We start from the raw sequence: 22,647 nt of genomic DNA on the forward strand, positions 1-22,647 counted from the left end.
GCTAAGAGTTGACAACGACTTGATGGCATGTAATCATCATAATCAATGGCATAGAAAAGGAAGAGGTCAACTGAAGACCTTTTGCCTTTAAAACATGGCCCCAATATTGCTCCATGTCTGTTAGTCCTCAGAATTTATGCATGCAGAGGTGTCAATCAGTCTGACCACTTCTGCTAAATGAAGGCATTACCAGGCTTTACATTCTGCCTTCCAATCTCCTGAAAGTTCTCTTCATCTACAAAAGAGGTTTATGATTCCCTACTTCATTCTCAAGGTTTTTTAGAATTGTTCTTTGTAGCATTGTGAGTACAAAAAACAGAGTGAAGTATATTCCCTGTTAACTCTGAGATTCCCTGGCAGTCCATGTTACTTGATCTGAAAAAGCCAAATAGGAGGAATTCCCTAGGGTCTTCCTGGGGATTTAATTTATGCATGAGAATTGGGTTGCAGACCAATAGAGAGATAATTGCACAGTGAAAGACAAGGGTCTTGGATACACCCCTCAATTATCTTATAACCAAAGTAAGTGCAAAAGCTTTTCCACTTGACCCAACAAAATTTCCAGAATGTTCTCCTTTTAAAATAATAATGATGATAATAATCATTCATCAGTCAATTGTAAAAGGCAGCTTTACTTGGAACAGCTTACATCCTGCAACGATACCTTTAACACCAGTCAAACAGCAACATCTACCTATCCCAGATCATTGGGAAAGACTCGATAGGTGGATAAAAATGCCAAATCCAGTATAAATATCTGGCTGACTGTGCAACCAGCAACAACACTAATGATAGGTATCTAATTGAAAGAGTATTCAAAAAATGCAGAAGAAATTTTCAGATGGACTGTTTGCCTCTTTGTCTTTCGGGTGTCTCAAACAGTATATATAAATGTATGTGTGTTTTTGTATGTTGGTGTGTTTGTGTACAACAGCCAATATAGTGTAGTTGTTAATATGCTGAACTAGGAACAAGGTGGCCCAGGGTTAGTCCTCCCTTAGATGCAGAAGCCAGTTGGAAGACTTTGGACCAGTCTTTCTCAGGCCTGGGAAGTTGGAAATCATCTATCTACCTGTGAGATTTGCCCCGTTCGACAGAGAAACTCTCGTGACACGTGTGGTTCACAAAGAAGGTTTACTCATGCGTAACGTAGTAGTCACAAGCAAAGCCAGGACTGGCTTGGTACAATTGCATCACTTGTTATATTCCCCCCTTCCCGCGCTTTTTCCCGCCTCGTGATCGCGTTGCAGCTGTGGACTATTGGGCCCCCCAATGTCCCCCTTGATTGTTCATGATGGCAGGGTCGGTCAGAGTCCATTGTCCTTGATTGCCAGTCCCCCTCCGGCTGGGTTGGTCCCTCCCTGCTACGTGCAGACCCGCGGGTTCTGTGCTGCGTTGCGATCTTGTTTCGCTGCCCTGCGGCCCCGTTCCTTGCTTGCTCGCGCCGTTATCAGTTCATAGTTAAAAGCTTCCGCTGTGGTTTTCCTGTTTAGCTGGCCGCAGGTGGCTCGTTAATTAGCGGCGCTTTCGGTTCCTCTTTTCCCCGCTAGCTACCGCCGGTGGATTCCGCGTGGTCTGGTTGCGAGCTTCCCTGCAGCCCCGTGCTTCCCTGAAGCCTCGTGCTGACCGAACCTGACATGCCGCCCCCCTGAAGACAACTCCCCCCCCTCGGTTCTATTTCGGCTTCCCGGGGTATTTACTGTAAAAGTCCCGCACTAGGTCCGGCGCCCTTATGTGGGTTTTACTCACCCATTCGCTGTGGGACTTGGGGAAATGTTTCCATTGCACTAGGAGCTGGGTCTGCCCCTTGTGCCTCCGGGCGTCCAGTATCCGGTTGATTTCGAAGTGCTGCTCCCCCCCGACCATGATGGGTGGCGGCACTCCCTCCGCCTTGTGCCAGGCGTTCCCCGGCTGGTGCAACTTTAGCAGGCTGCAATGGAACACTGGGTGGATCTTCCCGAGGCTTTTCGGGAGCGTCAGCCTGACGGTCACCGGATTGATGACCTCCATAATGGGGAACGGCCCCACAAACCTCGGGCTGAGTTTTTTCGATGCCTGGTGCGTCTTTAGGTTTTTGGTTGACAGATACACCTGGTCCCCCACTTTCCATTTCTCCTCGAGGAGCCTCTTGCGGTCCGCGTGTTTCTTGTAGTCGGCTTTGGCTCTTTGCAATGCCGCGTGCGCCGCTCGCCGGGTCTCGTTGATTTGGGCGAACCAGGCGTCCAGGGAGTTGATCTGGGATTCCGGCTGAGGCAGCTCCGGCATGGGGACGAAATCTCTCCCGGTGGCTACTTTGAACGGAGAGAACCCGGTACTCTTGTGGACGGCGTTGTTGTATGCCACCTCCGCGAATGGTAGTAGCTCCGCCCAATCGTCCTGTTGGTGCCCCACGTAGCAGCGCAGGTACTGTTCGAGCCCCCCGTTCAGGCGTTCCGTGGCTCCGTCCGTCTGCAGGTGCGCCGCGGAGGATAGGGCTTGTTTCGTCCCCACCCGCTTCAGGAACTCCTGCCAGAACCGCGCGATGAAGTTGCCGCCCCGATCGCTGACGACCCGTCGAGGTGCGCCGTGGAGTCGGTAGACATGTTGCACGAACAGTCTCGCCAGCCCCTCGGCCGTGGGGACTCGCCGGCACGCTACAAAATGCGCTTGTTTGGAGAATAGGTCCGTGACCACCCAAATGGCGGTCTTCCCCTTACTCTCCAGGAGCTCCACTATGAAGTCCATGGTGACCTCTTGCCAAGGGCCGTCGGGTTCCGCTACCGACTGGAGTAGGCCTCTAGGTTTGCCTTTGGCCCCTTTCGCTGTCGCGCACACCGGGCAACCCCCCGAGTACACCTCCACGTCCTTCCGGAGCGTGGGCCACCAAAACTGCCGCCGGATTAAGTGGAGTGTCTTTACGAAGCCGTAATGCCCCGCGCTCCGGCTGTCGTGGGCTCTCTCTATGACCTCCCGTCGGCAACCCTCGGGCACGTACAGCTTTCCTTCGTGCCACCACAACCCCTCTTGGCCGGTTAGCGCCTCTCGGTTCTGCTTGAGCCAAGCGTCCTGCTCCGCCGCCTCCGCGAACCCTTGCCTTACTTCAGGCGCCGCGTCCCGTCGCTCCCCCTTGGTCTGGCTTCGGGTCACCGCCTTTGCAGCCAGCCTGCTGGCGGGGATGACGGAGTCCACGATCTCCTCCCGTAGGCTGGCGTGTTGGGGCATGCGAGACAGTCCATCTGCTAGGAAGTTGCGCTTCCCGGGGATGTGCTTCAGTGTGAACCTGAACCTCCCAAAGTATTGGGACCACCGTGCCTGTTTGGGGGATAGCTTACGCGGGGTCTTCAGGGCCTCGAGGTTCTTATGGTCCGTCCACACCTCGAACGGTTCAGTTGCCCCCTCCAGTAGATGCCTCCACGTGGCCAGCGCCCACTTGACCGCGTACGCCTCTTTCTCCCACACCATCCACCTCCTCTCCGTCTCGGTGAATTTGCGGGAGGCGTAGGCGCACGGGTGGATGGCCCCCTCCGGGCTGGGTTGGAGCAGGACTGCCCCCGTTGCCACGTCTGATGCATCCACTTGGATTATAAACCGCCGGTCTGGGTCGGGATGGCGCAGGATCGGCTCCGCTGTGAACCGCCGTTTTAGTTCCTCAAACGCCCCCTGGCATTCTGTAGTCCACGCGAGTGCCATGCTGGGCTTGGGGGGTTTCCCAGTGCCCTTGGTTTTTAGCAGGTCGGTTAGGGGAAGGGCGATTTGGGCGAAGTTCGGGATAAACTGGCGATAGAAGTTCGCAAACCCTAGGAAGCTTTGGAGTTGCCTCCGGGTTCGCGGCGCTTCCCAGCCCAGGACATCCCTTACTTTCGCCGGGTCCATCTCAATTCCCCGGCTGGATATTCGGTAGCCGAGGTAGTCTAGTTGCTCTCGATGGAACTCGCATTTCGAGAGCTTTGCGTACAGCTGTGCCTTCAGCAGTCTCTGGAGCACCGTGCGCACCAGGCTCACGTGCTCTGCCAGGGTCTCGGTGTAGATGAGGATGTCGTCCAGGTAGACCAGGACGCCCCGGTAGAGTAGGTCGTGCAGCACCTCATTTATTAGCTGCATAAATACCCCCGGGGCCCCTTTTAATCCGAACGGCATCACGGAAAACTGGTAGCTTCCGAGCGGGGTGTTGAACGCCGTCTTCCACTCATCTTTTGCGCGGATCCTGACTCTGAAGTAGGCTTCGCGCAAGTCCAGTTTTGTGAACACCCTCCCCTTCGACAGATGCGACATCAAGTCCTTCATCAGGGGGAGGGGGTATTTGTACTCCGTGCTGATTACGTTCAGCCCCCGGTAGTCTACGCATATACGGAGCGAGCCATCCTTCTTCTCCCGGAATAGCACCGGGGCCGCTAATGGTGACTTCGTGGGTTGGATGAATCCCCGCGCTAGGTTCTTGTCTATGAACTCGCGCAGGGCCCCCATCTCCCTCTTCGACAGGGAGTACATTTTCGGCTTAGGCAGGGTCGCTCCTGGCTCTAGCTCGATGGCGCAATCATTGGACCGGTGTGGTGGGAGCTGGTCGGACTCCTTCTCCCCGAACGCTGCCGCCAGGTCTCGATACTGCCTCGGGATTCCGCCGCCCGTCGGGGGTTCCCCGGGTCCGGCCCCTCGCTTTGCGGTCGCCTCGCCAGTCGCCGCTGCCTCCCCTCGCCTCGGGATCGTGGCGGGTCTCCGGGGTCCCGGCGCTGCTGCTGCTGCTGTTGCCGCCCGGGTCTCGGGCCCCATCTGCTCTCGCCCCGTCTCCCGGTGTCCCGGACCCTCCGCTTGCCCGCTGGTGGTTGCGGCTGCCTCCGTCTCCACGGCTCGGTCCCCTCTGCTCTCGCCCCTCGCCGGTCTGTCGACCCCGAACCGCACTGCCTCCGCCGTCCAGTCGACTCGTGGGTTCCGCCGCCGCAGCCACGCCAAGCCGAGTACCACCGCGTAGTCGGCCACCGGGACCACCACAAACCTCAGTTCTTCCCGGTGACTCCCGATCGTCATCTGGACCGGCTCGGTGTAATACTGAGCTGCCCCCCCCCCTGCCAGCGTGCCATCTAGCTGGCTGAATGAAATGGGCTCCCGGAGGCGCCTCAGCTGTAGCCCGAGCCCCGAGACCACCGCTGGGTGCATCAAGCAGTGGGTGCAGCCCGAGTCCAGTAGCGCCCGTAGCTGCGCCTCCCCTCCGGATCTCACCCCCCGGACGTGTATCCTCACCCGGAATGGTGGGCAGTCCTCGTCTCCTATTGGGTCTGCGTGCCTCGACTCCCCTGCTCGCACTGGGACGCCGTTCAGTGCGAGCGCGCCTCGTTTCCCGCCGGCTCCGAGTCCTCTCCGGAGGATGCTGTCTCCGGGGTCGACCACCCCCCGCGTCCTTTCTCGGTCACCGCCGCCACTGCCCCCTTCCGCGGTCGGTCGCCGGTCCTTTTCCCGTTCGCACGCGGGGGCTTGACTTCGGGCCGTGGTGGGGCTCCTTCCTGCTCCGTCGGGCACTGTGCCGCTCGGTGGCCTCTGCCTCCGCATCGGAAGCACAGATTCGGGGCTCTGGTCGCCTCTCGCCCCCCGGTGGGCTGCTGCCGACCGCTCCGCCTCTCCTCGGGGGTCCTCTCCCTCGGCTGGTCCCTCGTCTGGTCCCGTCGTCTTGTGCTCTGTTGGATCTGCTGCCACGCCGATTCCGCCGTTCCGGCCAGCCAGATCCAATCCTTCACTGTGGGCGGGTCGTCCCGCCCCAGTGCCAGTTCCAGGATCTCTGGGTTGAGTCCCCTCTTAAAATACCTCACCTTCAGGGACTCCGGCCAGTCCGTGAGCTTCTCGGCCAACCTCCGGAACTCCAGGGCATACTCCGATACCGATTTGCCCCGCTGTCTGAACTGTAGGATGTCATCCTCCGCCCGCTTGGCGCTCAATGTGTCCTCGAATCTGTCCCGGAGCGCCTGCATGAAGTCCGGGAAACTCCGTAGTTCCGCCGCGTTGGCATCGTACAGCCCGATCACCCAGCTGGCTGCTTGGCCATCTAGCAGCTCGGCCACGTAGGATACTCTGTCCTCGTCTCTAGCGAATAGGTGACCACCCCTCTGCATGAACCCCCTGACGTGCGTCAGAAAGTGCGGCAGCTGTTCGGGGTCCCCTGAGAACTTCCCAGTGATACCTCGAAGTCTCAGGGCATCTGCCGCCCGTTGGTCCTCCGACCGGGGCGCCGTGGGTGGTGCCGGCGGGGGTGCCGGACCGCCCCCCCTGTCGCTCGCCCCCTCGTTCACCGCCGGCGGCCCCACTCTCTGTAGTAGGGTCTGGAGCATCGCCTCCACGGCGTCTAGGCGTCGCTCGACTCTCTCCTCTAGTCGGGCGAATTTCTCGCTCCACTCACGGTTCCGGAACCCCGAACCCCGGGTCATCGTAACGCCTGAACCGTCTGGTCCTTGGTTCACGCCCATCGACCACCGCTCGGATGGAGGGCGCCCGGCCCTGGCCGCTGCCCCGTCGCTCCCGGGCGGCTCCGACCGCCCTTCCGCGAGCCTGGGTTCCTCGCGCTCCAGCTGACCCACGGATTCCTCGTCGCTGGTCATGCCTGTATTGAGAAAGAAAACGCTCCTCGGTGGTACCGGGTAGCGCTGACGGTGAGTCCTGGCTTTATGTGAGATTTGCCCCGTTCGACAGAGAAACTCTCGTGACACGTGTGGTTCACAAAGAAGGTTTACTCATGCGTAACGTAGTAGTCACAAGCAAAGCCAGGACTGGCTTGGTACAATTGCATCACTTGTTATATTACCCCCGGCCCGCGCTTTTTCCCGCCTCGTGATCGCGTTGCAGCTGTGGACTATTGGGCCCCCCAATGTCCCCCTTGATTGTTCATGATGGCAGGGTCGGTCAGAGTCCATTGTCCTTGATTGCCAGTCCCCCTCCGGCTGGGTTGGTCCCTCCCTGCTACGTGCAGACCCGCGGGTTCTGTGCTGCGTTGCGATCTTGTTTCGCTGCCCTGCGGCCCCGTTCCTTGCTTGCTCGCGCTGTTATCAGTTCATAGTTAAAAGCTTCCGCTGTGGTTTTCCTGTTTAGCTGGCCGCAGGTGGCTCGTTAATTAGCGGCGCTTTCGGTTCCTCTTTTCCCTGCTAGCTACCGCTGGTGGATTCCGCGTGGTCTGGTTGCGAGCTTCCCTGCAGCCCCGTGCTTCCCTGAAGCCTCGTGCTGACCGAACCTGACACTACCAACCCACACCAGACCAGCTTGTTAGACTGTGAACCATATTCTTTAATGAAGAGGTCTTCATCCTGCCATGGATTGATTTGGGCTGACTGAAATCTATCTATCTATCTATCTATCTATCTATCTATCTATCTATCTATCTATCTATCTATCTATCTATCATCTAGCTAGCTAGCTAGGTAGCTTTCATCCATCCATCCACAGGCACATACACACACAAAAGTAAGTAAAATAAAAGGGACTGGATATCATCTTTGGGGCAGAGAAAGGATTCTTTAACTATAAAGGACTCTTCAATGCATGCACAAAGGGAATATATTCATTTGGAAGATAAACCAAATAAATCAGAAAAGACTCTCATAGTTTTTTCCCCAATGATTTTGTAGAAGGCCCTTTTATGGAAGGACTGGAATAGGAGTTAAACTACAGCCAGAAGTGGAATGTAAAAATTCCAGGAGTAAATTATGATGCTCTCTCCATTTATATTACAGTTGCCTCGCATATTTCTGCCTTGGAGCAAGAACCTAGTGAAAACAGCCAACTGAGGTGAAAGCAGCACAATAATTCAGCTTCTGAATTACCAAAACAAGAGTAACCCTAAACCCCCAGTTCTCTGCTGTTCAGGAAATATTATGTTAAAACTTTTAAAATAAAATAGATTGCATGGGGAAGGATGGTAGAAGTTAGTAGAATTAAAACTGAAAATATTGTTCCTAACCTCTTCCATTATAGCAAGTTCTTTTTCTTCAACATAAATATTTCATTACAGTTCAATTTACTGTTATCAACTTCTCTTCACTATTTTGGGAAGAATGATTACCTCCACTATGAAGGCCCTGGCATTTCACTTTAGATGGTTTCATTAAGCCATTGGTCCCTTTCTTGCGGAAGGGATACTCTTTGCAAAGTTATTTATTTAATTCCATTTGTGTCCTGCTTGTCCTTTAGCAACATCATTGCAGTGCTACAGCTTCATAGTGATCCCCTGAAACAAATTTTAAATGAAAATGATTTAGCCCAAACCATAAATATAAGCAGAAATATAAATTTAAGTTTTAACATCTACCCAACATTTTAGCCACTGCACTGCACACACTAAGTTATTTTTTTAAGCAATTTTCCACAAACACTGCAATTATGACAGAGTATATAGCTCAGTCCATAGAGTATGTTATAACCAGATCACATAAGGGACTGAAGAAGAGAGAGCTTTTTCTAAATAAACGGGTTTACACTTCCAAAAACCAAAACTACAGGAATTCACTTTAAATATGAATCAGTTCCTTACCAATTGGGGCCTGTCTCAAAGGACTGTTGAAGGCAGTACAGGTAGTCCTTGTTTAGTGACTGCAACTGGGACTGGCAACTCAGTCGTTAAGCAAAGCAGTCACTAAGTGAAAAATCACATGACCCTGACTGTGCTTATGATTTTACACAGAACCTGTACTAACTGACTATATTGGCAAACAGATGATTGAGAGAGTGATGCTGCAAAGGTTGTAAATTAGTATTGGTCACAAAGTTACTTTTTCATCACCATCATAACTGTGAACAGTTGCTATGTGAGGCAGTCATTAAGTGAGGGCTATTTGTAGTGAGACTGTGTTAGAATGGGAAAGGAATATGATGCACTTTTTAATATAACACAATTGAAAAGTTTACTTCAGGTTATGCATGTACAGGTAGTCCTCACTTACCGACTGCCTCGTTTGGTGACATTTTGAAGTTACAACAGAGCTGAAAAAGTAGGTTTATGATTGGTCCTCGAACGTGCAGCTGTTGCAGTGTCCCCATGGTCATGTGATCACAATTCAGGTGCTTTGCAACCAGGGCACATTTATAATGGTCACAGTGTCCTGCAGTCATATGATCACCATGTGCGACCTTCACAGCCAACTTCCAGCAAACAAAGTCAATGGGGAAGCCAGCAGGAAGTTGCAAGTCACAGTCATATGATGTCTTGCTTAACAACCCATGGTGATTCACTTAACAACTGCAGTGGAACCGACATAAGACCAGTACAGTCATGTGACATTTCACTTTACGACCACATAGCTTAGCAACAGACTTGCTGGTCCCAATTGCAGTAAGTAAGTGAGGATTATCTGTATCTGCTTCTGGGATTTAAATCAATCTTGATTTAATTTCTGAAACTGACTAAAATGTATATAAGGAGAATATATGTGTTAGGTGAGATCTCATACAAAAAGACATATAGTGGGGAATATCACATACAGAAATGTGTATGAGTTTAGATCTACACAAAACATGGACTCATATTTTTATTTCAATTGTCTCTATCAAAATAAAGGAGCAATAGAATAGAATATGTGTGTGCCTTAAGAAGTACAAATGTTACATACAATTAAGGAGTTTTTGCATTCCCAGACTGCATATAAACAATATACTTAGTGAAATCAAGAATAAAGGGATGGATCGTATTATTTAAAATAAAAAAAATCCCAGTGCCCTTAATATGATGCATTTCAAGAGAACATATGTTTTTAAGCAAACAGAGCAATGAGAAACAGAGGATTTCTGTTGACAGACTACACTCAGGCCCAAACTTCTCTTCATTTTTTTTTTAATGTAGACACAACATAAAACTCAAACCGTACTCATTGTATTAAGGAAAGCTGTTGTTTACATAACATGGGTGGTAGAAGAGTTGTGATGTCTATATGTGGTAGATTGTAGTTATTTTGAATTGCCTGGAAAATCGGTGTTTGGTTAAGAAGCAGATCACTTGTATCAATGACAATTACACTAGCCACTGTTTGTTGCTTCTAATTATGTATTTTAGCTTCATCAAACTAATGATATGGGATATATCATTATGTCCCATAATGTTGTCTGTTGGCTGCAACATTCTCAGGATAGTGTCTGTGAACAAGACTGTGCACTGATGAAATTCTGAGAAATTTATTACAACTTTGCCCTCCCTGCCATTCTTTGGATGTGTTAAGACTACAATTGCCAGCGTTCCCAGCCAGCAAGACCAAAGAAATAACCTCTGTGTAAAATTTCAAAATACAGGCATTTATAAATTAATTTTAAACTGTCTGTATAAGCATAGAACAGTACATCAGAAACAGTTCTGATGTGAGCTAGGATGGAAGAGTACAATAAAAAAGTCAATTTTCTGGTGAGAATGGTTATGCAAGAAGTTTCTGAGGACAAACACAGAAAGCAATTTGGCCAAAAAACCCCAAAACCCACTGAGTTTAAAAACCAAAATATTATTAATTAACAATATTGAAAAGTAGAAAACCCAAAGAGAAAGAAATGTTTCCAAGTTACAGTCAGATTAATATCATAATATTTAAATTGCTTATCAATAAGGGACCACCTCTCCCCAATTTTATCTGCCCATCCTACCAGATCCAGCAGAGAGGGCACATTATGGTTTCCGTTGCCTAGGGCAGTGTTGTCCAAACTTGGCCACTTTAAGATGAGTGGAATTCTGGGAGTTGAAGTCCACTCATCTTAAAGTGGCCAAGTTTGAACAACACTGGCCTAGGGAGATACATTTGGCGGGCCCCAGGTGGCGGGCTTTTTCTGCTGTGGCGCCTGTGCTGTGGAATCTTCTTCCCCCTGAGGTGAGGTTGGCCTCATCATTGTTGAGCTTCCAGAGGTCCTGGAACTTGGTTATGCCAGCAGGCCTGGGGACCCCAAGGGATGGGGGAATTGGTGAGGTGGCTCCCTTTTCTTTAACATCCTTTTATTCTCTGTTCTTTTCTTCTTTTTATATTTTTAATGTATTTATTGACTGTTTTTAGCTTTGTTGTATACCGCCCAGAGTCACCTGGGGTGAGATGGGTGGCTATATAAATTAGTTTAATAAATAAATAAAATAAAACAAGTAGTTGGGAGTTGGGCGGCATACAAGTTGAATACGTTATTGTTGCTGCTATTATTATTATTATTATTATTATTATTATTATTATTATTATTATTATTAGATAAAGACAAGTTACAGCTACCAAGAAAAGGAGTATGTCCAACCTTGTCTGGGCTTAGTAGCTAAGCAAGGTCAGACCTAGTTGGTACTTGTATGGGAAGCTTCCAGGGAATATCAGGTTTATAGTCCAGATTAGGATATAAAAACAGAAAAAGGTACTGCAGTAGGTAAACCACTTCCCTATTGCTTCCAAGAAAATTACAAGAACAATCACCAGATCACAAGGAGTTCAGCTTGACTTGAAAATGTATTTTTTGCTTTTTTATGCATGAAACAGGGACTGTTTAATAATTAAAAAGTGTGGATTCTTTAAAAATGGTACCAGTACCCTAGACTTAGATTCATAAATTATAAATATTAGACAATTTATGCTATGCCAAATATTAAAAGTTTCACTAATGAAAAAAACTAGAAGTTCTGTTGTAATACTTCCAGCAAAAGATAGCCTAATGTTGGAAACTATTTCAGCCTAATACCTTGGAATGAAACATATAATTAAAAATGGTAAGTGGTGAAGAGAGCATGCATTAAAAAGAAAAACAAGTCATTTTCTAAATCCCTCAAGCACTATTTCTAATTCTTTTGAAGGTGTGTTTATGCAAGCATGTTACTCTTTGCACCAGACAAAAACCAGAGGAAAGTTCTCAGCAGCAATATTATGATAACAAAACCCACACATAATTAAGAAGAAATGGATTTTCCTTGTAACAACAAAATTGAGATTGTTGCACTCTAATTCATAATTAGAACTCTATGTCTTAGTTATGCCTAGACCATGTTTATGAATGAAATCCAGCATGTCTGTCAATCAATGGAACACCATCTGCCAGTGGAGTGAATATAGCTTCTCCTTGCCGCCTCACCTGCTTTATGGAGAAAATATCGATTCCTTTCTCTTAAACCTATGGAAGTTAACTACTATCATTTCTTAGTTCTTTAATGAAGTAAAATACATTATCTGTATTATATATGCCATTATTATTATTATCAGATGCAACAAAAATTGGAATGCAACTGGTAATGTTTTAAATAGGTAGTTAAAAAGTAAGCCACGCTAAGTTTCTTTGTACAATTATATAATAATTCCTTCTGCGATAAAGATAAAAGATTTTCTAGCCAAAGTAAAGGACCAGATGATGGCTGCAATAGCTCTACATGCTGACCTCACATTTGAACTGAATCATGCTGTTTCCACTTTTTTTCCCAACAATGGTTTATGGAGGGATGTATTCCTACTGTAACCACTCATAACTTCCTCAAACTCTCCAAAGCAGTTTGAAGCCAACCTGTAATAACCTGCACTTCTGTCAATCTTGAAATGCTGAGAACATGCAGAGATCATCAAGAGACAATCAATGCTCCCTGTAGCTGATCGATGGCAGAGTAGGGGAAAAAAACAGTATTCGTTCAGGGCTACTGTTGAGAACATCTGCAGACAAAAAAATCTTCTCAACTCCACTCCACACAAAAAGAGACTGAAATGAACTGATAGAGTTCCTTCCCCCAGAGCTGCTGCTAAAAAAACCCAAACAGCCCAGAGCTAGAAAAAAACCTGGCAGCACTCTAAATGAGACAACACTAAACAAGGCACAGAGCCGGTAGCTGCTTCTGCTTGCTAGATCTGCATGGAGAACATCGTGGGGTCACTCTGACAGAGCTTTATCACTGTGGAACACCCTTCCCCATAAATTTTGCCTGACACTCGCCTCATTATCTTTGAGGCACCAGATTAATATGTAGCTATTATCAATATGTTATATTATATTTTATATTAAATTGCACTATATGGTAGAGAGCCAACATGGTGTCGTGGTTAAGGTGCTGGACCGAGAACAGTGATAGCCAGGTTTTCATCCTCCCTTGGGCACAAAAGCCAGCTGGATGACTTTGGGCCCTTTGGTTCCTCTCAGTCCAGACTGGGTCCATCAGCATCAGGCTCTGCAGCAAGCCAGCTGATAAACAGAAGCCCATATTGCACTATGCATTGATAGCTTCAATTTAAGAACCAGGCAAGCACAGTGCAAAACAAATCCTGCAACTATGTGGGATAAACATTAAGAACAACGTATTATCGTATATTGTATATATATTGTATAACAATCATTTCATAGTCTATTATTAATATGCTTACTATCTTCTAGACACCAGATAAATGGCCTGCTTTTTGTTTTTTGTTGAACTACATAGAATCTATATATTGTAATTATATAGAATCCTTTTATATATTCTTTTTTTTAAATTTTTTTACAGCAAACACAAACATACATAAACAAACAAGAACATAAAAAACATAAAAACCATCTTCCATCTTAAACTGTGTGTCAGCCAGTTACCAGTCATTTGTGCCATCCTTTCATAGTCTTCACTCACCATTTATATAGATTCTCATGTTATCTATCCAACGTATATTTATACATTTATCAGTTATCAATTATTAATCATTTGTGATTAGTCTATCTATAACACCATTTATTACGAGAAATTATAGCTTTCATTATAAGATTTGTATCATTTTTGTCCATTGATTATATATATATATATATATATATATATATATAGTAATTTATATCAGTTTATCGAGTTTCTATTATAAAATTTCCTAATCTATTACATTACTGTATCTTTTTGTCCAACCATTGATAAAACAAATCCCATATCATATAAAATTGTTTATCTTCTTGCTCTCTAATTTCAAATGTCAATTTACTCATCTCAGCACATTCCATAATTTTCTTAATAACTTCCTCCTGCATAGGTACTTTTTCATTCTTCCAATTCTTAGCAAATACAATTCTAGCCGCTGTCAAAACATTTACAATCAGATATTTCAATTCTTTACTGTATGTTTCCGGTATAATTCCCAGTAAAAATGTCTCTGGTTTAAAGTCTATGTGTTGTTTTGTCATTTTTTCCAACCATGTGTGGATTTTAATCCAATATCTTTTGGCTTCTGAACATGTCCACCACATATGGTAATATGAGCTGGGTATCTGATGATACTTCCAACATTTATCGGATTTGTTCTTACACATTCTCGCGATCCTTGCTGGGGGTAAATGCCACCTGTAAAACATCTTATACAAGTTTTCTTTATATGCAGTTGACATTGTCATTTTATAGTTTTGAGACCATAGTTTTTGCCACTTCTCTAAATCAATTCCATATCCAAAATTTTTCCCCCATGCAATCATTGTTTCTTTGACCTGTTCCTCCTCCATTTTAAATTCTAGTAAATGTCCATAAAGTTTTTTAATCACCTTTTCATCAGTACCCATCAAAATTTTATCTAGAACAGTCAGCTTATCATAAATACCTTCTGCTTTAAAATCTTTATCAAATCTAGATTGTATTTGCAAATATGAAAACCAATTCATTTTTATACCTTGTTCTTCCAACACTTGCATAGTTTTAAGTTCACCCTTTTCATTCAATATCTCAGTATATCTAATTGTTTGTTCCTTTTTATATGTTATTGGATAAGAGAAGGCTTCAATAGTGGATATCCATCGTGGAACTTTTAAATAATATTGTCTTCTTGTCTTCTCCCAGTTTAAAAACAATGCCTCTCGAATATAATGCCTTCTAAAATAGCCCTGTGTTTTCGTTCCCTTATACCATAGGAAAGCATGCCAACCCAACAACAAGTCATGTCCCTCTAACGTCAATAATCTATTATTTCTTAAAGTTATCCAATCCTTTACCCACATCAAATTTGTCGCCTGGTAATGTAATTCCCAGTTAGGCAAGGCAAACCCACCTCTTACTCTTGCGTCTTGTAGTAATTTAAGCTTTATTCTTGCTTTTTTACCCTGCCAAATGTATTTCAATACAATTTTATTTAAATCGTCAAAGAACTCTTTCCCTAGACGAATAGGAATTGTCTGGAATAAGTATAATATTCTAGGCAATATATTCATCTTAATGGTGGATATTCTCCCAATCATTGATAATTGTAGGTTCTCCCATTTTATCAAATCTGTTGCGATCTGTCGTTTGAGTTTAACATAACTATCCTCCTTCAATGTACTACAACTTGGTGTAATATATATCCCTAGGTATTTAACCCTGTTTGTGACCTGTATTTCTAAGAGTTCTTCCAGTTCTTTCTTTCGCCTTACTAACATATTCTTTGTTAATATCTTTGTTTTATCTTTATTTATTTTTAAACCTGCTACTTTTCCATATTCTTCTATCTTTTCAGTTAACTTGGATGCTGTTTCCAATGGATCCTCTAGTATAAATACTAGGTCATCTGCAAAAGCTTGCAATCTGTACTCTTCCTTTTTTATTTTCATTCCTTTTATTTCTTTCTCTTCTCTTATATTCCTATTCAACACTTCTAATGTTAAAACAAACAACAGAGGCGATAGTGGACAGCCTTGTCTCGTCTGATATATTATTAATTTTTATATATTCTTAATTTTTTTCACGAAAGTAGAAGCTTTCTGTTTTTGTTTTTGTTTTTGTTTTGTTTTATTTTACAGCCAATATCTTAAAACCTGTTCTGGAATTTTGTCTTCTTCAGACTTTTGTTCTTTTAAGTGATTGTCTGAATAATTGACAAATGTACTTTCTGGTATGTTTTTTCAATCATTTTCTAATGAACTTGTTCACTTTAGTATATTCTACAGTTTTCTGACCAACTGTTCATGTTTCCACTCTTGTTTACCCATCATTTGTTTTATTTCTTCTGATATTTTGCATTTTCAACTGTGTTTCTTGGTACACAGATGAAGAAATATAAATGGAATTAAATTGCATTGTTAAACACCTTAAAATAAGGGGATTTGGTTTTCTGGTTTTTGTTTTGCTTCAAGTCAGACTTGAGAAGAGAAGGCCATGTAATTTTCTTGGCAACATTTTCAGAAATGGTTTGCCATTGCCTTCTTCTTAGGGTTGAGAGAGACTGACTGGGTCGAAGTCACACTGTTGGCTTCCCATTTCTAAAGGCAGAACTAGAACTCCAATTTCCCCACTCCTAGTCCAGGATCTTAATCACTAGACTAAACTGGCTCTTCAAATAAGGTAAGTATCTTAAAATGAAGTGTGTGTAATGAATAATTAAATCTCTATCCAAAACTAAATATTCAAACTCAACTAATTTCTGTTAGAGAGATGATCAGGAAAGGGCTATGCAATTGAATAACCAACTTCCTGGGAAATAACAGAAGAGGGAGGGAGGCAAATTTCACTATTCCTACTCACAGTGATTTGTTCAGTTGATTTCTACTAAATCTACCATATAAACCTTCCTGTTCTTTTTCAGGATTTCCTAGAACTAAACCACAGTAAACCCAAATGGGCTTTACTTGTGGCTGAGATCCATCTGACTTATAAATATTAGGGGCACAATTCATAACCTTTAGGAGAAATGAATCTGTCTTCTGTGGGAGCTTGGTTTAAAGGTCAAGATGCATAAAAATTGGGGAGAGTGTGAGATTGACACTTAATTCGCATTGCTTCCAAGCATTACAAGCTGGGCACGTCTATGTTTCAAATCAAATAGTTACAACTTTTAATGATATCACTAACCTCAGAGAGACCGAATGTTGGACTACCTAATCTATTAGCTTTCTTGCAGTCCAATGGATTCATACAAGCAAGCCAACCAGTTGAATTCACCATCTAATCTGTTTCATGTGTCAAACTGTTTGGAAGAATCTGCTTTGTTAATGGACTGTATGTGAATGCAGCTTAGACCAACCATCAGAAAATGATAGCGTAGAGGAATTCTGCTCCAATCACATAAATGGCTATTGAATGCAGTAGGCATGCCCATCTTTACACATAATCCATGTTCATCCTACTTACAATGGCACCTTGCTCATATGGGTAAATAGGCACCATGAACAGAATATCAAAACCACATCTGTCTGGAATGCTCTAATTTGAATTCTTGTACTGGGGAAGAAGTTGGACTCAGTGGCCTAAATGGTCTCTTTCAACTCAGTAATTCTGTCACTCTATGTTTGAATTTCACCTAGATAGGTTCTGTGGTTTGTGCTGACTGGTTGAATTAACCTGCAATATACAGTATATGTATGTATGTGTATATATACACACATACAGTACTATATATGTATATATATACTGTATGTGTATGTATATATACACACATATACAATACTGTGTGTGTATGTAGGTGTATATATATATATATACACACACAGTACTGCACAAACGTTTTAGGCAGCTGTGAAAAAATGCTGTAAAGTAAGAAAGCTTTCAAAAATATATATTGTAATTGTTTATGTTTATCATTTTACAAAATGCAAAGTGAGCAAACAGAAGAATAACCCAAATCAAATCAATATTTGGTGTGACCACCCTTTGCCTTCAAAACAGCATCAATTCTTCTAGGTACACTTGCACACAGTGTTTGAAGGAACTCGGCAGGTAGATTGTTCCAAACATCTTGGAGACTAACCACAGATCTCCTGTGGATGTAGGCTGCCTCAAATCCTTCTGTCTCTTCATGTAATCCCAGACAGACTCGATGATGTTGAGATCAGGGCTCTGTGGGGGCAAAACCATCACTTCCAGGACTCCTTGTTCTTCTTCACACTGAAGATAGTTCTTACATTGGCTGTATGTTTGGGGTCATTGTGCTGCTGCAGAATAAATTTGGGGCCAATCACACGCCTCCCTGGTGGTATGGCATGATGGACAAGTATCTGCCTGTATTTCTCAGCACTGAGGACACCATTGATCCTGACCAAATCTCCAACTCCATTTGCAGAAATGTAGCCCCAGACTTGCAAGGAACCTCCACCATGCTTCACTGTTGCCTGCAGACACTCATTGTACCACTCTCCAGCCCTTCAGCGAACAAACTGCCTCCTGCTACAGCCAAATCTTTCAGATTTTTACTCATCAGTCCAGAGCACCTGCTGCCATTTTTCTGCACCCCAGTTCCTATGTTTTCATGCATAGTTGAGTCGCTTAGCCTTGTTTCCACATCAGAGGTATGGCTTTTTGGCCACAATTCTTCCATGAAGACCACTTCTGGCCAGACTTCTCCAGAAAGTAGATGGGTGTACCTGGGTCCCACTGGTTTCTGCCAGTTCTGTGCTGATGGCACTGCTGGACATCTTCTGATGTCAAAGGGAAGTAAGCATGATGTGTCTTCCATCTGCTGCATTAAGTTTCCTTGGCTGACCACTGTGTCTATGGTCCTCAACATTGCCCATTTCTTTGTGCTTCTTCAAAAGAGCTTGAACAGCACATCTTGAAAGCCCAGTCTGCTTTGAAATTTTTGCCTGGGAGAGACCTTGCTGATGCAGTATAACTCCCTTGTGTCTTGTAGCTGTGCTCAGTCTTGCCATGGTATATAACCTGTGACATTAAACTGTCTTCCTCACCTCACCTTAGTAGCAGAGGTTGGCTGTTCCTCACCCAGTTTTAAGCCTCCTACACAGCTGTTTCTGTTTCAGTTAATGGCTGTGTTTCAACCTACATATGAAATTGATGATCCTTAGCACCTTCCTGGTATAATTGGTTAATCATACAGCTGACTCTAACCCTACAAGTTCCCTGACTTTGTGCAAGTGTACAAAGTGTGCAAGTGTAAGAATTGATGCTGGTTTGAAGCCAAAGGGTAGTCACACCAAATATTGATTTGACTTAGATTTTTCTTCTGTTTGCTCACTTTGCATTTTGTAAATTGATAAACATAAACAATTACAATATATATATGTTTAAAAGCATTCTTACTTTACAGCATTTTTTCACACCTCCCTAAAACTTTTGCACAGTGCTGTATATATCATATATATTTCCAGTCTAGACTTCTGCAGCTTCTTGATAACAAGTTCCAGAGGCATTCCCACTTCAGAGGCAAAATATACTGAAATAACTATATGCTATGAATGCAATTAACCAAACATAAACAGTGTGTTCATTCCACCCACTCTCATTGGACATCTTTTTAATCGTGTGATTGTAATGAAGAAAAGGAAATCACTGCAGCTCTCAAAAATAGTTCAGCTGGAGGGGATTGTTAGTAATGGAGCATTCCATTTATGGCAAAGAGGTACCTTTGTTACTTTTTACTAAATCTTTGTGCTGCTATTAGAAGGTGCAATTCTAATTCAACCAATAATTCCTTTTTGTTTTGTTTTTATCACCAGAGAAGCAAAGTTTCAGGATTAAAAGATGGCTTTTGAACAAACCATTATGGCCTCTTTCATATATAAGCTGTAAACCATAGTTTATAAACCTAGGATCTGTAAACCATAGTTTATAAACCTAGGATCTATAAACCATAGTTTACATACCTAGTCTCTGGGCTGAAACATTACACTTAGCCAAACCAACATATTACTGCTTAGTGAATTCAGCTGACCCATGCATTTCAAATTACTACTACATGCCAGTAACTCAGTAAAACAAGCAGTTGTCCAGCCTAGGTGCAAATCAGTTGCCACAAACCCATATGATGCATGTTTACTCTATACCATTCTATTTAATAAGTCTTAGTCTCAGTGGTCTTGTAGCTGAATCTTGCACATGCTTCCTCAGAAGTAAATCAAATTTACTTCCCTGGGATTTACTCTTGAATAAGTATGACAAGGATTACTGCCTTAGATTAGACTCTTGAACATGCTTATCTAGGAGTAAACTCTACTAAGCACTCTGGAGCTTACTTCCAAATAAACAGGCATAGGATCCCTCCTGCAGATCTTTATTTTTAATTGGAGAATGCTTGTCAAATGTTAGGCTTTTCCACACAGAAAGACTGCTCACTTTCCAACAGACATTGTATAGAAAATCTATCTATCACTGAAGCCATTCAAGATGGAAAGAAAATATGCAGGAGCATTTACTGGGGGGTGGGGATGTCAAAATATGCAACATATGGAGTATGATGTCACAATCCAAGCCTCATCCCTTTTGTACATGTGTGTGATGCCAACATATGGTCAGAAGGAGCAGGGCTTGGATTAGCACCCACCATTTTACAGATTTTTACCTCCTCTCAGACACTGTTGAAAAATATGCATCAGTGGCAAACAAGCAACTGGAAAATTGCTTTTTGTCAAATCATACAGGATTTTGGCTATAGGATTGGGGTGAGCAACTCTTAGATGGTTTACGGCATTGCTTCTCATTAACTTGGTGAATGATACAGATTGTTTTGTGTGGACAAGAGCAAATTCTAGACTGCTACATGTCCAGAATTCACTGGAAACAGATCCAGCTCAAATAATATAGCAGCTGAATTTGACAATTATCTATACAGAAGGGCCATACAAGACCACAGTATCAAAAAAAGGGGGCACAACATCCAACCTTAAATATGTCTAATAAAAATAGAAAATATTTAAACCCATTAATTCTTGCAATTTTGTGTGTGTATATTTAGAGTAAGTAACTGATTTCAATGAGGCTTCCACAGACATGATAGAAGAGTGTGGTTTAAAAGCTCAGGTATCACTGATTTATGGCCAAAGGTTATCGTTTCAGGAGAAAGTTCAAAACTATGCCTGTAAAAATTCAAGCAGACTGAAATACCATTGACTGTAAGTGTCATGAAAACATATTGCAAAACATGCTTAAGTTATGACCAGCTTTAAAAGGAGGAAGAAGGATAGCAAACCAACAATATGACTTCCAAATTTTAATTATCTGTCTGAAAGAAAACAGAAATGTCAGTACAGTAAACGGCCAAATTTGGAAATTTGAATACCTCAATAATACTTCTGTACAGTATGTCACAAGGGAGAATGGGAGGGTCTAACCAGTTTCAGTAAATCACAAACAAGAATGAAATAATGTCCAGAACGAAAATTCGCAAATACAAAACTGTCTTCAAATGTAAACCATGCAGAGTAAATTAATTCTAGTTGACTTTCCTAAATAAATTAATAATGTGTGCCTCCCATGGAAATTGCATTTGATATAAGTTTACTACGAATTCACACCTAGTGAATTCAGTGGTTCTTATCAGGTAAGTTTGTAGAAGATATTATTTCTTAGTAAATATGAAATGGATTTCACTGTAAAATATCTAAATTTAGTTGGATCATGTCAATGATTTTGCATCTTGTAATTCCAGTAGAGGCAGATAAGTTGTAACAGAGAAAATATATGATGCTGGGCTGGATCTAGATTTAATTATGTGTTTTATACTAATCATAATTGATTTTACTAAGTCTACTGTTAAGTGCATCCAACTCTAGACTTATTTTTTTACAATATTTTTCAAGCAAAAAAGATCAAATATTGGCATTACTGGAGAAAGTACTTTAATAGAGGAGATTTGAACATACAAAAAATCAAAATTGGCAGCCATGTTCTGTGTATAAAATGAGGTCAATAATATATCATTTTTAAAAGAAAATTAATTACAGGCCTTTGTAACTTTACAATGAGAAACATGGATCTTGGCTGCATGGGAGAAATGGGGCAGAGGAGATCATGAAGCAAGGAAAACCAGTGTGCTCAAGGAATCTATACTGAGCTCCTGATACATAATTTAGGCATAAGCCTATGTCTTCTTACTGAAGGCTGAAACAGGTTTTGTCCCCCGCCTCCAGGCCCTCACACCCTCAACCTCACTGGTTCCCAAAACGGGGAATCCCCACACCACCCTGCTACAGTCATACATCCTGAGAGGAGATCCTGAGTCCCCTAAGGCACTTTAGCTAACACTCTCTGTATGCTGTTTAGACCCTATGGCTTGTCTTTAATATGACATCAGATAAACAATGCCTGGTAACAGCCAGGCACTGTTTTCATGAAATAAATTAAATATATAGTTAACATGATTTAGCCCAGAGATATATCGCCATGGGGGGGGGGGCAAGGATTGTACTTTCCCACAACAGTATGTTGGAAGGAGGGTCATACTTCAAAAAATGGGCAGGACCAAGAGAAAGAAGTAAGTGGGGCTAGAGGAAAATAATTTAAATTTCTATTCATGGAAATTATTCCTATGATTTAATAGGACAGTCAGAGTACTGTAATGGTTAGGGCACTAGACTAGGAGTGGGAAGATCCAGGTTCTAGCCCCCCCATAGGCTTGGAAGCCAGCTGAGCAACCTTAGACCAGTCACTCCCTCTCAGCCCTAATCAGAGTCAGTCTGTGTGACAAGCCAGCTGATAAACAAAACCTTTCCTCACATCACACGTTGATAGCTTTGCTGTAAGAACTGGACAAACACAGTGCAAAAACATGTGGACCCTGAGCCATGCAGGACAAATGCTAAGGGAAATAGCAACTGCAATGATTTAATAATATTCCCAATGATTAAGTTCCTCCTCTTCTTTCAAAATTAAAAATTACAATCCAGTGATTATGTGTGTGGGGGGATCGTGCCCCAAACATAGAGGTTGCATGTGGCATTGGGGTGGGGGACGTGTCATAGGACTAGCATCCCTGATCCAACCAAAGACTGAATTTGGCCTCCTATCACTTTAAAGACAAAACTGTAAACACATATCACATTCTTTCACAAGATGACATCACAAAATGCAATAAAGCAACATTA

At 43.5% G+C, this 22,647-nt stretch overlaps 1 long non-coding RNA gene across 1 annotated transcript in view; it reads right to left on the bottom strand.

Moving 5' to 3' along the window:
* LOC148216639 (uncharacterized) overlaps positions 1-8,172 on the bottom strand; it is a 31,871-nt gene extending 23,699 nt beyond the window's left edge. Inside the window, exon 1 of the long non-coding RNA XR_015795052.1 lies at positions 8,015-8,172. This is a non-coding gene — a long non-coding RNA (uncharacterized LOC148216639). The remainder of the gene's footprint in view (positions 1-8,014) is intronic.
* Positions 8,173-22,647: the final 14,475 nt, after the last annotated feature.

The sequence above is a fragment of the Python bivittatus genome, unplaced genomic scaffold, assembly GCF_059951505.1.
Source record: "Python bivittatus isolate LINGU-HERP-01145 unplaced genomic scaffold, Pbiv_v1 ctg000080_np1212, whole genome shotgun sequence".
Lineage (NCBI taxonomy): Eukaryota > Metazoa > Chordata > Lepidosauria > Squamata > Pythonidae > Python > Python bivittatus.